This window comes from Herpailurus yagouaroundi, unplaced genomic scaffold (genome assembly GCF_014898765.1).
Source record: "Herpailurus yagouaroundi ecotype Mexico unplaced genomic scaffold, PumYag 139, whole genome shotgun sequence".
Lineage (NCBI taxonomy): Eukaryota > Metazoa > Chordata > Mammalia > Carnivora > Felidae > Herpailurus > Herpailurus yagouaroundi.
In genome coordinates this window covers 82222527-82236671 of record NW_024412394.1, presented here as the reverse complement: position 1 = coordinate 82236671, position 14145 = coordinate 82222527, and the positions used below count along the sequence as shown (strand labels likewise).

The window sequence follows — 14145 nt, the reverse complement described above, 5'->3', positions numbered from 1 at the left end:
ACTGGCTACTCTTTTGGACAGAATAGAATATTTCCATTATTACAAAAAATTATTCTGGAGAGTGCTACTCTAAATAGAAGGTGAAAGGCCCCCGGATGGCTCAGTCCATTAAGCGTCAGATTTCGGCTCAGGTCATGATCTTATGGTTTGTGAGTTTGAGCCCCACATTGGGCTCTCTGCTGTCAGGGCAGAGCCCTCTTGGGACCCTGTCTCCCTCTCTCTCTGCACCCTCCTTCTCTCTCTCTCTCTCTCAAAAATAAATTAACATTTAAAAATAAATAAAATACATAAATAAATAAATAAATAGAAGGTGAAATTTTAATTGAGAGATAAAATGAAATACTTAATCATTTGGGAAATATTAGTACACTAAAGATCAAACCTCATTAGAATGTGTACTTCTTAAGAACATGGTAATCTCTAGGAATTCAGGCACTGACTTCAGACTATAGCTTTACCTGTGCTGACCTTGCATATGTTACTTAACCGCTGTTGCTTTATCTGTAAAAGGTGGATGATAATAGTATCAACTTTACAAGGTGGATAGAGGGATTGAATGAGGTAATCCATGAATGATGCTTAGAATGTGACCTTCAAGAAAAGTTAGCTATTACTTTAATAATATACGTTACTATAGTAAAGGTTTTTGTTGGTTGGTTGGTTGGTTGCTGTTTTCATTGTATCCCTGGCACTCCTCGTGTACCTGGCTAGTAGGTGCTTGGTAAATGTTGAGTTAATGAAAAATTACAGTGCTACACTAATTTTATGGCTATGAGGGCCTCTGTGAAATATGAAAACCATCCTTTTTACCTCTGTTGGCCATTGCAGGGCAATTTAGGTGGAATTGTCATCTTGCTTTTTTTGGTATAAAGAACCCTGTATGATGAGACTTTGGAGTAGATATGGAGAAGCAGAGATCGCTTTAGCTCTTAACAGAAGAAAAGAGGGGTCACTTCACTAGCCTTCCTCTTTCGTGCTGCACAGGATAGAAATTGGACCAGTGGGGGGCAACTGGATCCCTGCAATCAGGCATCAGGTGTTCTCCCAAGCAACTTCCTGGAGGGCTTTGGGAAACATTACCAAACAATAGAAACTGTTACTGCAAATGTGTACAGTATTTTTCTTACATATATATCTAAAGATAATTTTGTAATCAAGAAGCATGGCTAGTGTGTCTGTTTTTAAAGGCTACACTGGTTACATTTCCTTGCACTGGAATTCCAGGATATCAGCAAATAGCACTTTGCCAAAATGAAAAGCTCCCTGGATAAGCAATGAATTTACAACTACTGAAAGAATTGAAACTCCTTTGGAATTTTTCTCCATACGAGCCTGGAGAGGAGATTTGTGCATTGGGTGATGAGTTCGGTCTACTATCACCAAGCAGTTTCACTCTTTAGTAGTTAAACCTTTTCCTCGCACAGAAGCACCTCCTCTCACACACCTGACTTAGGTTGGTTGGAACCCAGGGGTTCCAGAGGAGGTAAATACTAATGTCATCTCTGGATGTTTGTGGTAGTTATCCTGGACCTAGAGAGATAGAATTGAGTTCACGATTTAATAGTGTTGAAGGCAGTGGTTCATTTTTACAACTGGTGTCATTGGTACAGATCATCGTGGATTACCACCTTGAATTTTGAGAAAAATGTCAATAGGTCCTTTTGTGGATGGTCCTTTTGTGGATGGCTCAGTGCTTTTCTCAGCTTGTCATAAAATCTAAAGCAGAGGTAGAAATCTCCTTGTCATTTGAAAGGAGGAGCTTGCCAGAGTGTATTGAGAAAGAAATACTGATGTATATAGAAATGGATTGCTGTCCGGGTGCCGGTAAGCACATAGAACTTACGGTTGATTACTTAGATTAAGCCCAATAAATTTGCCCTTTTCTTTTATTCACAATTCACTAATAAGTATCTGCCCTTGGAAACTTTCCTCTGTCTTGTTTCTGCTAAAAATAGTCTGTTCAGTTGCTTGAGAATTCATTACATATTTTTTACATTTTCTGAAAAACTTAGTCAAATAAGCTGGTGCAAAGACATTGTAGCTAAGATATCATTTAAAATTCTGAAATGAATCCCAAAACTGAACTGGTAGTTGTTGTTTGACTTTGTTAGATGAAAGAAATTTAGAGTGCAATAAGCTGAATAGGGTTTTTTCAAAGGAAATCATTGTAGATTCATAAAAAGTTGGAAAAAATGTGTAGGGAAGTCTCAGGTTCCAACCACCCCCACTGACCCCAGTTGCCCTCAATGGCAACATTTGGGTAACTCCAGTACAATATCAAAACCAGAAAAATGATATTGGTATGATCTTTCAAGTTTATATTTCATCAGTTTTACATACACTCATGTGTGAGTGTGTGTGTGTGTGTGTGTGTGTGTGTATGTGTGTGTGTTCTAAGCAATTTTATCATCTGTACAGATTATTCTACTCACCACAATAAGACACAGGACTGTTCTAGCACCACAAAGCTCCCACAACCTACCCCTTTATAAAGTCACATCCATCCTCCTCCCTACCACATCTCTAATTCCTGCAAATCACAAATCCCTTTTCATTTCTATAATTCCAAAAGTGCTATATAAAAGGAATCATACCGGGGCACCTGGGTGGCTAGTGTCATTTGAGCATCCAACTCTTGATTTTGGCTCAGGTCATAATCTCATGGTTCATAGGTTCAAGCCCTGCATCAAGCTCTGCGTAGGCAGTACAGAGCCTACTTAGGATTTTCTCTCTCTCTCTCTCTCTCTCTCTCTCTCTCTCTCTCTCCCTCTCTCTCCCTCTCTCCCCCCTCGCCCTCTCTCTCCCTCTCTCCATCCCTCCCCACTCCCCTCTCTCTCTCACAAAAGTAAATAAATAAAATTTTTAAAAAGTAAAAGGAATCACACCATCTGTAACCTTTTGGATTGGCTTTTTTTTTTTTTTTTTTTTTCCACTCAGCCCAACTCCCTTGGGAACCATCCAAGGTGTTATGTGGATCAATAGCGGGTTCCTTTTTTTGATAAGTATTCCATGTTATGGATGTACCACAGTTTAACCATCCACCTATTGAAAGACCTTTCTGTTGTCTCCACTTTGGGACTATTATTAAAAAGCTGCTATAAACATTTGTGGGAAGATTTTGTGTGAACACAAGTTTTCATTTTTCTGGGATAAGTTCCCAAGAGTACAACTGATGGGTCATGTGGTAAGTGCATGTTTAGTTTTATAAGAAATTGCCAAGTTATTTTCCAGGGTAACTGTACCATTTTATACTCCCATCAGCAAAGTATGCATGATGAGTGGTGCATTTTTAATATATTAAATAAATTTATTAAAATATAGTCATACCTGTGTTTTACTATTCACTACTCTACTGTAATTACTTATTTACTTGAACCCCACCAGACTAAACTTCAAGGTCAAGAATCCCATTTTGTTCACCTTGATATCTTTGGTGACTAATATAGTCCCTGACATATTAGTCAATAAATATCTCTTTAATACATAAATTAATGAACTTAAGAAGAATAGCTGAGTCAGGTTGAAATCAAATTGAAAACTAAAATTGTCAATAAATTATAACTATAAGTGAATTTGAATCGGATGCCATGATTTTTCTTCCAATATATAACAACATTTTCAAATCAGAAATTGGTACTCTGTAAGTTGAGTTGTTTTGGGAAAAATTAATAAAAACGAAATGCTAAATTAGGTTGGGCCAAGTCATTCATTTTAGTACTTTGGTGAAAGCAAAAGATTGGAAATAATCCAAATGACCAGTATGAAATGGCTTTAAGAAAATATTGAAACAGTGGAATACTATTTAGTTATCAAAAATAATGAATAACTTTTTATGTAAAGAATGGACATCCTTGGGGGGGGGGGCTGGGTGGCTCAGGCAGTTAAGCGTCTGACTTTGGCTCAGGTCATGATCTCACGGTTCATGAGTTTGAGCCCTGTGTCACGCTCTGCCTGCTTCAGATTCTATGTCCCTCTCTTGGTCTGCCCCTCCCCTGCTCACATTCTGTCTCTGTCTCTCTCTCTCTCTCAAGAATAAATAAACATGAAAAAAAAATTTTTTTAAAGAATTTTTGAAATATACTTCAAAAGGCATTTTTAAAAAACTTATGTAAAGTATGTAGAGTACGTTCCTCTTTGTGTAAAAATAAGACAAAGAAATTAAAAAAGAAAAGATACATGCATGAAGATCTTAATTCTCCCTAAGTCAGTCTATAAAGTATAGAGTGTGCCTGGACCATCTTGTGACAGAAAATAAAGAAGTGCTCAAAAATTTAGGGTGACATGTCAAAAGAATACAGGAGCCAACTTAAAGGGACTCCTTCTGGCCAAATTTGGGACAATTTAATTATTAAGAAATATGACAGTGATGGATTATAATACCTTGAATAAAAGCACAAAAACAGAAAAAGACTATGAGTCCAAACTGATATTTAAAAATTAAATAGAGAATAAAAAGAGAAAGGAGAGAATGGGAAGTTGTTGACATGAGAATTGATAAAATAACACTATTTTGCAATCACCACGGTAGTAATTGATTCAAGCAAAGATTGTCTGTGGATGCTAAAACCATCACGTGAAAGTTTGCTGAGGAACAGAAGATTCATACATTCTCAAAGTATGGTGGACACCTTAGCCAAATACTCAGAGTTACTGTATATTTCCTATAGTTGCTGTAAAAAAAAAAAAATCCACAAACTTAAGGGCTTGAAACAACACAAACTTATTATCGTACAGTTCTGTGATCCAGAAATCTGACCTGAGTCTCATTCTAGGTATTGGCAGAGCTGTTTTCTTTCTGGAGGCTCGAGGGGACCTGTATTCCTCAGCTTAGGGTCTCCTTCCTCCCTCTTCAAAGCCAGGAAAGGCAGGGTGAGTCTTCCTCCGATCACATAGCTAGGACACTAACTCTGCTGCCTCTCTCCTTCATTTATAAGGATGCTTGTAATAATTTTGGGCCTACTCAGATGATCCAGGATTATTTTCCTGTGTCTCAAAACCCTTAACTTCATCACATCTGCAACGTCCCTATTGCCACGTGGGGTAACACATTTATGTGTTCTGGAGATTAGAATATGGACATCCCCATGGGGGCCATTATTCTGCTACAGCATTGATCATGAAAGATAATGTGATAGATCAGCATTATGCACATTCTGATGTAATGCACTGAGAAGAACACATCACCTAAGGTTCTTGTCAAAATAAATATTTATCTGAATTGAGGGCCTTTCTGAAACAACCGTCCTTCACTATTCAGAAAGGTCAATATTGTTAAAAAAAAAAAAAATTGGGGAATTGTTCCAGATTAAAAAAGGGAGAATACAGAAACGTGACAACTAAATGTACTGTATAATCCTTGAGTGCATCCTGGGTAAAAAGAAAAAATACAAAAAGTGTTGTTATGACAATTGAAAAATTTGATTATTAACTGTATAATAAATAATAATACTGTATTAAATTTAAATTTCCAGGGTGCCTGGGTGGCTTGGTCAGTTAAACATCTGACTCTTGGTTTTGGCTCAGCTCAGAGCCCCAGGACGAAGGGCTGTCAGCACAGAGCTAGCTTGGGATTCTCTCTCTCCTCTTCTCTCTGCCCCTCCCCTGCTTTCTCTTCCTCTTTCTCAAGGTAAATAAATAAACATTAAAAAAGTAAATTTCCTAAGTATGATAGTTGTATTGCTTGTTCTTAGGAAACAGATGATAAAGTATTTAAAAGTAAAGTGTTATGATGTCTGCAACTAACCTAAAATGCTTCAAAAAAAGATCAAGAGAAGTAAATATGGCAAAATATTAACAGCTGGTGACTCTAGATCAGCACTGTAAAATAGAAATACAATACAAGGCACATATACAATTTTAAATATTCTAGTAGATACGTTAAAAAGTGAAAATAAAGTGAAATTTTAATATATGAATCCAATATATTTCTAATTGAAAATGTAATCAATGTAAAAATTGTTCTTTTTACTTTTTTTTATGAGAGAGAGAGAGAGAGAGAAAGAGAATGAATGCACAAATGTGGGGAGAGGGGCAGAGGGAGAGACAGAATAATCCTAAGTAGGCCCAGCCTAGAGCCCAGAGTCCAGGCGGGGCTCGATCCCACCACCTGGGATCATGACCTGATCCTAAATCAAGAATTGGTTGCTCAACCAACTGAACTACCCAGGAACCCCTCAACATAAAAACTATTAATGATATATTTTACATTATTTTGTTTTTCATATTAAGGCTTAAAAAACCAGCAGGCATTCATCACTTATGGAACATCGAAGTTTGTGCTAGACACATTTCAATGCATGATAGTCACACGTTGCTCATCTTACTAAATTGGGGAGCACAAGTGCAGATGAAGGGCATATATGCGTTCATTTTCCTACACTTGGAATTTCCTGTAGGTTTGGAATTTTTCAAGATAAAAAGTTGGGAAAAAATACACATTCACTTGTGCATGCATAGAGTGTTTCTAGAAGGATATAGAAGAAACTGTTAACGCTGGTTATCTCTGGGAAAAAGAAATTACTGGCTGGGGAAAACAGAGGGATGGTGATTTTCACTGCACCTTTTTGTCCTGTTGTAGCATATTGTGACTAACCCTATTAAAACTTAAAATTATTCTAGAAATAATATCTGCTTTATCTTTTTATTCAAAACCATACCCTTTGCTACTAAATTCTGGTAACCCCCACTTCCAAGATAAGAGCTCCACCTACCGAACTTGATTTCCTAAAAAGTCCTTGATATAGGAAAGAGGTGTGTGTCCTAAAATATAATTAAGTTTAAAAATTAGTTGTGATATTTCCATGTTTATCAGACCTGAAAAATCCTTTTATCTTCCTGTTTGCATATTATTAAACAAGTGTAGACAAATTTTATCAACAATCTAAACCACCTCTGAGTTGCTGAAGACAAGAAACAATATCCAAGCACAGGCTCACCCAGATTCTGCGGTAGTGGATGCCCGCTGGAACTCACAGTGGCGCCGCGGGTTGTGAGCAAGTTCATTATGAATTTATTATGTTTTACGTAAGCCTCCTTCCATCTTGCAACGGAGCGGGGTCTCTTGGGTTACATTTGTTCAACTGCAACGGTTGGCACTTCAAAGAGGAGTTACATCCTGTTGCCTTCTGCTCGTATTTCAAGAGGGTTTCTGAATCGAGGATGGGCTGTAAGGTTTCTTTACTCCTCTGGTAATTGCATCATTTCCTGGCCGCGTCTCGAGCATAACGCGGAGAGATGAAGCAATTGCCCAGATAATAACACTGAAAAAACAAAAAACAAAAAACAAAGCATAATGGAAACACAGCGGGTGGCAAGGTTTGGTGGATCCGGGTGCAGATGCTGTCCCTGGTTCTTCACTAGGCACGACACCCGCAGCTCTCTCGGCTTCGTTAGCCTGACTCCCAAGTAAGTAGTCATCATCAGGATAGATGCATAGTTGCTCCCTAAGAGGCCACGTGGCCCTTGGGCACCTACAGCTTTAGAGCCCGTGCCTTGTGCCAAGGACGCGTGCGGTGTCCCACCCGCCAAGACAACGTGAAATGCGCTCCGCCAGTGACAACCTAGATTGAGTACAATGTTTAGTGGCACTTAACATCTCCGTGAGAGGGAAAGACAGAAAGCGACAGAGGTTAGATTTAGAAAGAGCAGCTAGATGATTAAGAAAATAATAAAGCAAATTACAAGGTTCTCTAACATTACAGTACTCTAACCTGTGTATAGGCACCGACACAGTCAGACATTCATAATTAGAATGAAATTTCAGGACCTCTTTTCTAGCAGGGCATTCGGAAGAGGATTGGAGTTGGAAGCTCCAGCTTTTTCCCGCAGGGACTGCCTCGGTGCTGGGCTCGGAGCGCAGAAACTGTGCCTCAGTTTCGGAAGCTGAGACTCCAAACCCGAGCCAAGTAGGTGGGGCTTAGAATCACAATCTTTTCTACTGGCCAGATTTACGTAGAGATTTTTAAAGCAGCAAATACACTTCAGTAACGCACTAAGTCAAGCTCCCTGGTGGTCTAGTGGTTAGGATTCGGCGCTCTCACCGCCGCGGCCCGGGTTCGATTCCCGGTCAGGGAAACGCTACTTTTCTCCTACAAACTAAAAAAGTTTTGCGATCTTAACTGCTTTTTATCGCGGATGTGTCATTCAATCATAAAAATTGAATTCGTTTTTAAACGCTATTTGATCTCAGCTTTAAAACACGCCTTTTTTTCCAGCCCATGTACAACAGGTTCATTCCCTGCTCCTCAAAGCATCCTGCGGGTCGGTTGCACATAGGAGAATGTAAACATTGGGTTCCACCTGCTGGGGCCCTGGTAGGATGCCTTACCCACATAGGGACTGGGGAGTTGGAAGGGAACAAGGTGGAGGTCCTGGGAGATAAGCAGGGGAAGCCTGGTTAGAGAGGAGGGTGGGTGAAGAGGAAGACAGTAAGCAGAGTGGTGAGTGGGGAAATGAGGTACACTTCCTGTTGCAGTGCCTGTCCCCTTAAATAAACTAGAGTGCAAGCACATTGTGGGAGGAGAAGCAAAGCACGGAACGGCCTCTGTACATAATTACAACAGAAATGTCCAGAAGCAGAGCAGGGAGAGCCTTGGCCCCCAGCACACCAGGAACTGGCAAATAAGACAGCCTATCACAGTTGTGTAGGAAATCAAAGGAGAATATGAGTAAGGTTTGATTACGGCCTATTAATTTGGAAAGGGTGCTGGTTGGGAGCACGGCAAAGCAGGAGGCGCTGTTAATTTAGATCTGGTCTGAAGAGGTCATCCAAGTGAACTTGTGCTGTACAGGGAGTGAGATTTTTGACTCATATTGATAGGTTTTGAGGAGATTCAGCTCTCAGGTGAGAACTGAAGGCCCAAGAGTGGAAATGCTTCCTAGGAGATGATTGAGTGCAGCATAAAGAGCCAAAGTTTGCAGGCTTGACTTCCACTAGAGCAGAACTAAGTAGGGAAGTCTAGAGAAGAGTCAGTACAACAAGTAAGGTTCAAATAAGCCAAAGAAGAAAGAGTCTGGAAATTGCACTGTTATCTTTAATAGGATAAAGCATATTTCTCTTGTTGGTTAGTTTTTTAATGGAGTTTCATTTTATTTAGTCTTGGTGTCATCCTTATTGTGTTTCACCTATTTTATTGTTATTTTTAGTCAAATAAGTACACTTTTCCTAAAGAATATCATCATTTAGACACAGCAACACTGTATCACATTATCTACACATAGCACAAAGTTGCTGCTTTGTAGAGCCAGAATATTGTGCTCAATTCTGTCCTTATGAGAAACGGGGGAAATGCTGAAGGACCATTTGTAGAAATATTCCACATATGAATAGGTTTCTTAAAGGTAAAGGAATAGAAAGTATTTAACCTGCACAGATGAAAGCAAAGGTTATTTGCTGCATACCAAAAATATTTTTCTGGGCTTGTCAAATTATTTAATTTTAAACACAAAATCATCATCCATCCAGGGTTGGGCTGATGCATAACTAAATATAAGGATGCCTGAGAGGAACCAAGGGTTGTGGGGAAAAGGAAGGGCAGGACTTTCACCAGCATCTAGTACAGTGCTTAGTATATGGTTGGTGCTAAATGAATGGATTATGGATTACTTAATCAATTAAACCAAGAAATAGATTGCTAAGACTTTACTTGAAAACAATCATATATATGTGAAGCCCTCATAATTCTATTTCTGTATGAACCACAGTTCTGTATTTCCACTGACAGAAGTGGAAAAAGAATTAAACTGAGTCAATCTGAATGATATCCACAATTTAATGAGTTCTTTTAGATTCTGAACACTGAACTAAGCACCTGATCTATAATAATTGAGTCAATTCTGACCACAATTATCCTTGCTTTGGAGTTTAGGAAACATAGACTCAGAAAGTTTTGTAATTTAGTTGAAATAACACAAGTGTGTGGGGGAACCAGGACTCCAACTTGATTTGCCCAACCTAAATTCTGTATTCTTTAAGACTCCCCACACTACAACAAATTTTCTGGTGGTACATTGGTATCTTCTTTAGACCAGTTTTTACAAATAGCGTGGCTCATGGGGAATGTTGCATAGAAGCAAAGAGGAATTATATGATATTTCAGGTTCTCTTTTAAAGGTATACTTGAATTCTTTGCATGGCAGATTTAGTGAAAATCAACTCTAGTAGTTTGTGGGGGTTACCAGATTCCAGAGAAATATGTGGAAAACTTTTAGTTAAGATATAAGTTCAACAGCAAACACAGTGTACTTGTGTTTATGGCTAAGCATGTTGATTTATGAGAGTGTTTTTTTCCTTCACTATTATTTTTATATATTTAAAAATCATAGTTGCCACACCTCCATGTTGATCAATTATTTTATTGACTTAAAAATGACTCTTGTGGGGCGCCTGGGTGGCTCAGTTGGTTAAGCGTCCGACTTCAGCTCAGGTCATGATCAGCTCAGGTCATGATCTCGGGGTCCGTGAGTTTGAGCCCCCATGTTGGGCTCTGTGCTGACCGCTCAGAGCCTGGAGTCTGTTTCAGATTCTGTGTCTCCCTCTCTCTCTGACCCTCCCCCGTTCATGCTCTGTCTCTCTCTGTCTCAAATAAACGTTAAAAAAAAAATTTTTTTTTTTTAAAATGACTCCTGTTTTTTCATCTTCTTCCTTTAGTAAGTAGGCTAGAGAAAAATAGTATTTTCACATTAGTTACATAAAAGGAAAGCAACTTCAATTTAAACCATGGACCTACTTGATTAGCTTTTTCTCCCAACTTATTACTTCTTCTGAATTTCTATACTATATGTAACATAATATATATTATTTTATATAATTTGCTACAGTTTTGTATAAGTTGTGTTTGTGTAAATTCCTTAAGGTCAGAGTTTGCCTTGCAAAGTGATAATCATATCATTAGCTGCTCAAAAATTGTTTCTGTATTTTGGTCTTGGTAATTAGTGTGATGCCCAAAAGCTCTGAAGTGATAGTAAGCCAAAAGCTCCATGAAGGCAGGGTCTTTGTCACATTCATCTTTGCATCCTGTGGGCTACGTCAGTACTTGGCACGTAGGAGCATTTCAAATGAGGATAAATGAAAGAATGAAGCAAAAGACTGGAATTTGCATGTCTCAGAAGAGACACAGGTGACTAGTAATGGTTTTAAAAAGTATCAACTTCTTTTGTAATCAGGAAATAAAAATTAAAATAAAAAAGATTCTGTTTACACCCATCAAAGTGGCAAAAATGAAAAAAAAAATCTAACAATATCGAGTGCTGACAAGGATATAGAGTAATAGACACTCTTACACACTAATGGCAGAAGTGTAAATTGGTGCAATAAAATGACTTTGGAAGACAATTTGGTATTATCTAGTAAAGTTGGAGGTTCTCATACACAGCAAGACAATCCCTGGGAAATCCTTTCACAAGTGCCTCAGGAGATATATAGAAGAATGCTTACTGTGGCACCATCACAGTGGACTCAAACTGGAAGCAACCTAAATGTGCCTCAAGGAACTAAGGGCACCTGGGTGGCTCAGTCAGTTAAGTGTCTCACTCTTGGCTTTGGGTCAGGATCCTGTGGTTTTGTGAGTTCGAGCCCTGTGTTGGGCTCTGCACTGACAGTGTGGGGCCTGCTTGGGATTTTCTCTCTCTATCCTTTCCCTGCTCACACTGTCTCTGTTTCTCTCAAAATAAATAAATAAGCTTTAAAAAGAATAGTAGAGTGACTAAATATATTGTGGTATAATCATAAAATGAAACACTGCAGTGTAGTGAAAGCAAATGGATTACAACTCCTCTTATCAACATTATGAAGCCAAGAAAAATATGATTTAATTTTAAAAGCAAATGAAATACAGAATGATTCCATTTTCTATTAAGTCTTTAAATGCTAAATTAAAAATATTGTTTACTGGTATATACACAGATGGTAAACTAAAGAAAAGCAGGAGAGTGGTCATTCCTGGTTCATGGAAAAGATGGAGGAAGGATTTGGCTAGAAATAAGCAGGAGTATTTTGAAATACTGGTAATGCTCGCCTGGGTGTGCAGAGTTGTTAATTCTCATTTGATTATTTATAACATATATATATATTATACTATTTTCCTCCATCAATTTGATGTTTAATTAAAATAAAAAGCAAAAAGGAATGAATGATATGTTTGGGCAAACTTTTTGGGATAATGGCATGCCAGTAATATTTAGTTGAGGAAAAATCTCACTCCTTTCAGTAGTTATAGTCTGTAATGGTGCTTTTCTAAGTAGGGAAGTTCCAGGCATTTTGAAAATGATAAATGCAAAAATACACCACAAGGTGGCACCATAGCCTCAAGTATCTCATTTAGCACGTATTTAATCTAAGAAACCCATACTCGCCTTGGCAACGTTGGTATAGTTAAAATCTAGAGTTTATTGTATTCCTAGGGAGCAACAGAGGATTTTTATTCCTTTAGCTTCTTTATTCTCATTTCATCAATTATGCTTGATTTTACTTGCCAATATACTGTGCTATCAGATTAAAGTTTGAGGGAAGCAATTCAAATAAAGTCAACACAACAAGTAAGCAGGTCCAGCTTATGACGTGTCTTCATTCATTCTCCATTCAGTCAGGCAGTCATATATTTGTTCATTTAACCAATGTCCACAAATATTTACTGAGATTTCTTTCTGTAATACACATATGTCAAAGAGGCCCTGGAGACTTAATATGAGCAAAACCAGTCACTACCATTGGCTTTTAGCATGGTGGTAAAGACGGGCAATAATTATATAATCACAAATTTAAATTGCAACTGACAGATTCTATAAGAAGTATGTGATTCTACACTAAGGCAGTTGGAGATATGAGCAGAGTATTCCATCTGTTGAGATCTGAAAAATGACGAGTTATCTAGGTGAAAAGGAGAGAACAGAACGTTCTGAGTAGAAGGAACAAATTCAAGTCCTGGAATCCGGAGAGAGCAAGGAGAATGCCAGGGGCTGAAGGAAAGCCATTGTGGCCGGATGGCAAGTCAGAGGTAGTAAAATAAGGTGAGAGGGGCCTAAGGAGTGGGCAGGAGACAGATCTTGCATGGCTTTAAAGCCTGAGATTAAGGATTCTGTCTTCATATTAAGAGGACTGGAGAGCTACAGAGAGGAGAGTGGGTGTAGTGGCCTAAAGCCCATGCCCTGTCGCTGGTAAACCAGTAGCTTTAGCAGTGTCTAAGAAACATTCTGCCCTAGGTGCTGGATAGTGGCACAGCTCTGTTCACCTACGTCTGTGTGATTTGCTTTCTGATGGTGAAGAACACCATTTAAAGACAGTAATATAATTTCAATCTCAGCCATATTCATTAGATTCAAGATTTTTCTTCTAAAGAAACATGACTCCATTGTATTTATTTTGAATCAGTCTAAAAACCATTGTTTTTGAAGACAGAAAGCATTAAAGCACGATTTCTTAACAAACCAATAGACCCATTCAGCTCATTCATAACAAAATAAAACCTTTCATGTCTAAAATATGAAAGGTTTGAAAGATGGGTACATGGATGACTCAGTCAGTTGAGCATGCAACTCTTGATTTCAGCTCATGTCATGATCCCAGGGTCGTGGGACCAAGCCCTGCTTCAGGCTACGCACTGATGTGGAGCCTGCTTAAGATTCTCTCTCTCTCTCTCTCTCTCTCTCTCTCTCTCCCTCTCTCTCTCTATATATATCTCCCTCTCTCTCTTTCCTCCTTCCCTCTGCCCTCTCCCCTGCTTGTGCTGTCTCTCCCTCTCTAAAATAAAAAAATAATAATAATAAAAATAAAGCTATGAAAGAAAATGTTTATGGTCATATTGTCCTAAAAAGAACTCTGTATTCGAAATCAGATCTGGGTCACATGACTGTGGGAAAGGTTATCTAATTTGGCTGGGCCTCAGGTTTCTTCATCTGCAAAATGAAGCATTGGTCTAGGTTATGTTCTTCTAACCCTGAAATTTTGTAAATCTGCAAATATATTTATATAAAGCAAAATGTACATGCAAATAATTTAATACAAAAAGAACAGGTGTTGGGCAACTACCTTGGTATGTATTTGAATAAAGTTGTGTGAATGGGGCTGAATGAGACTTATTTTGGATCTTAAGACATTTTTTTTTTAATTTTTTTTTTAACATTTATTTATTTTTGAGACAGGGAGAGACA

General features: G+C 38.3%; 1 protein-coding gene and 1 non-coding gene across 2 annotated transcripts in view; one reads left to right on the top strand and one right to left on the bottom strand.

Annotated features, from left to right (window-relative positions):
* Positions 1-7234, bottom strand: part of NCOA7 (nuclear receptor coactivator 7) — a 169995-nt gene extending 162761 nt beyond the window's left edge. The window contains exon 1 of the mRNA XM_040474561.1: positions 6936-7234. The gene's annotated coding sequence lies outside the window, so the exon portion shown is untranslated. The remainder of the gene's footprint in view (positions 1-6935) is intronic.
* A 767-nt stretch (positions 7235-8001) lies between these two features.
* TRNAE-CUC (transfer RNA glutamic acid (anticodon CUC)) lies at positions 8002-8073 on the top strand. The gene has a single exon. It is a non-coding gene; the product is annotated as a tRNA-Glu (tRNA).
* Positions 8074-14145: the final 6072 nt, after the last annotated feature.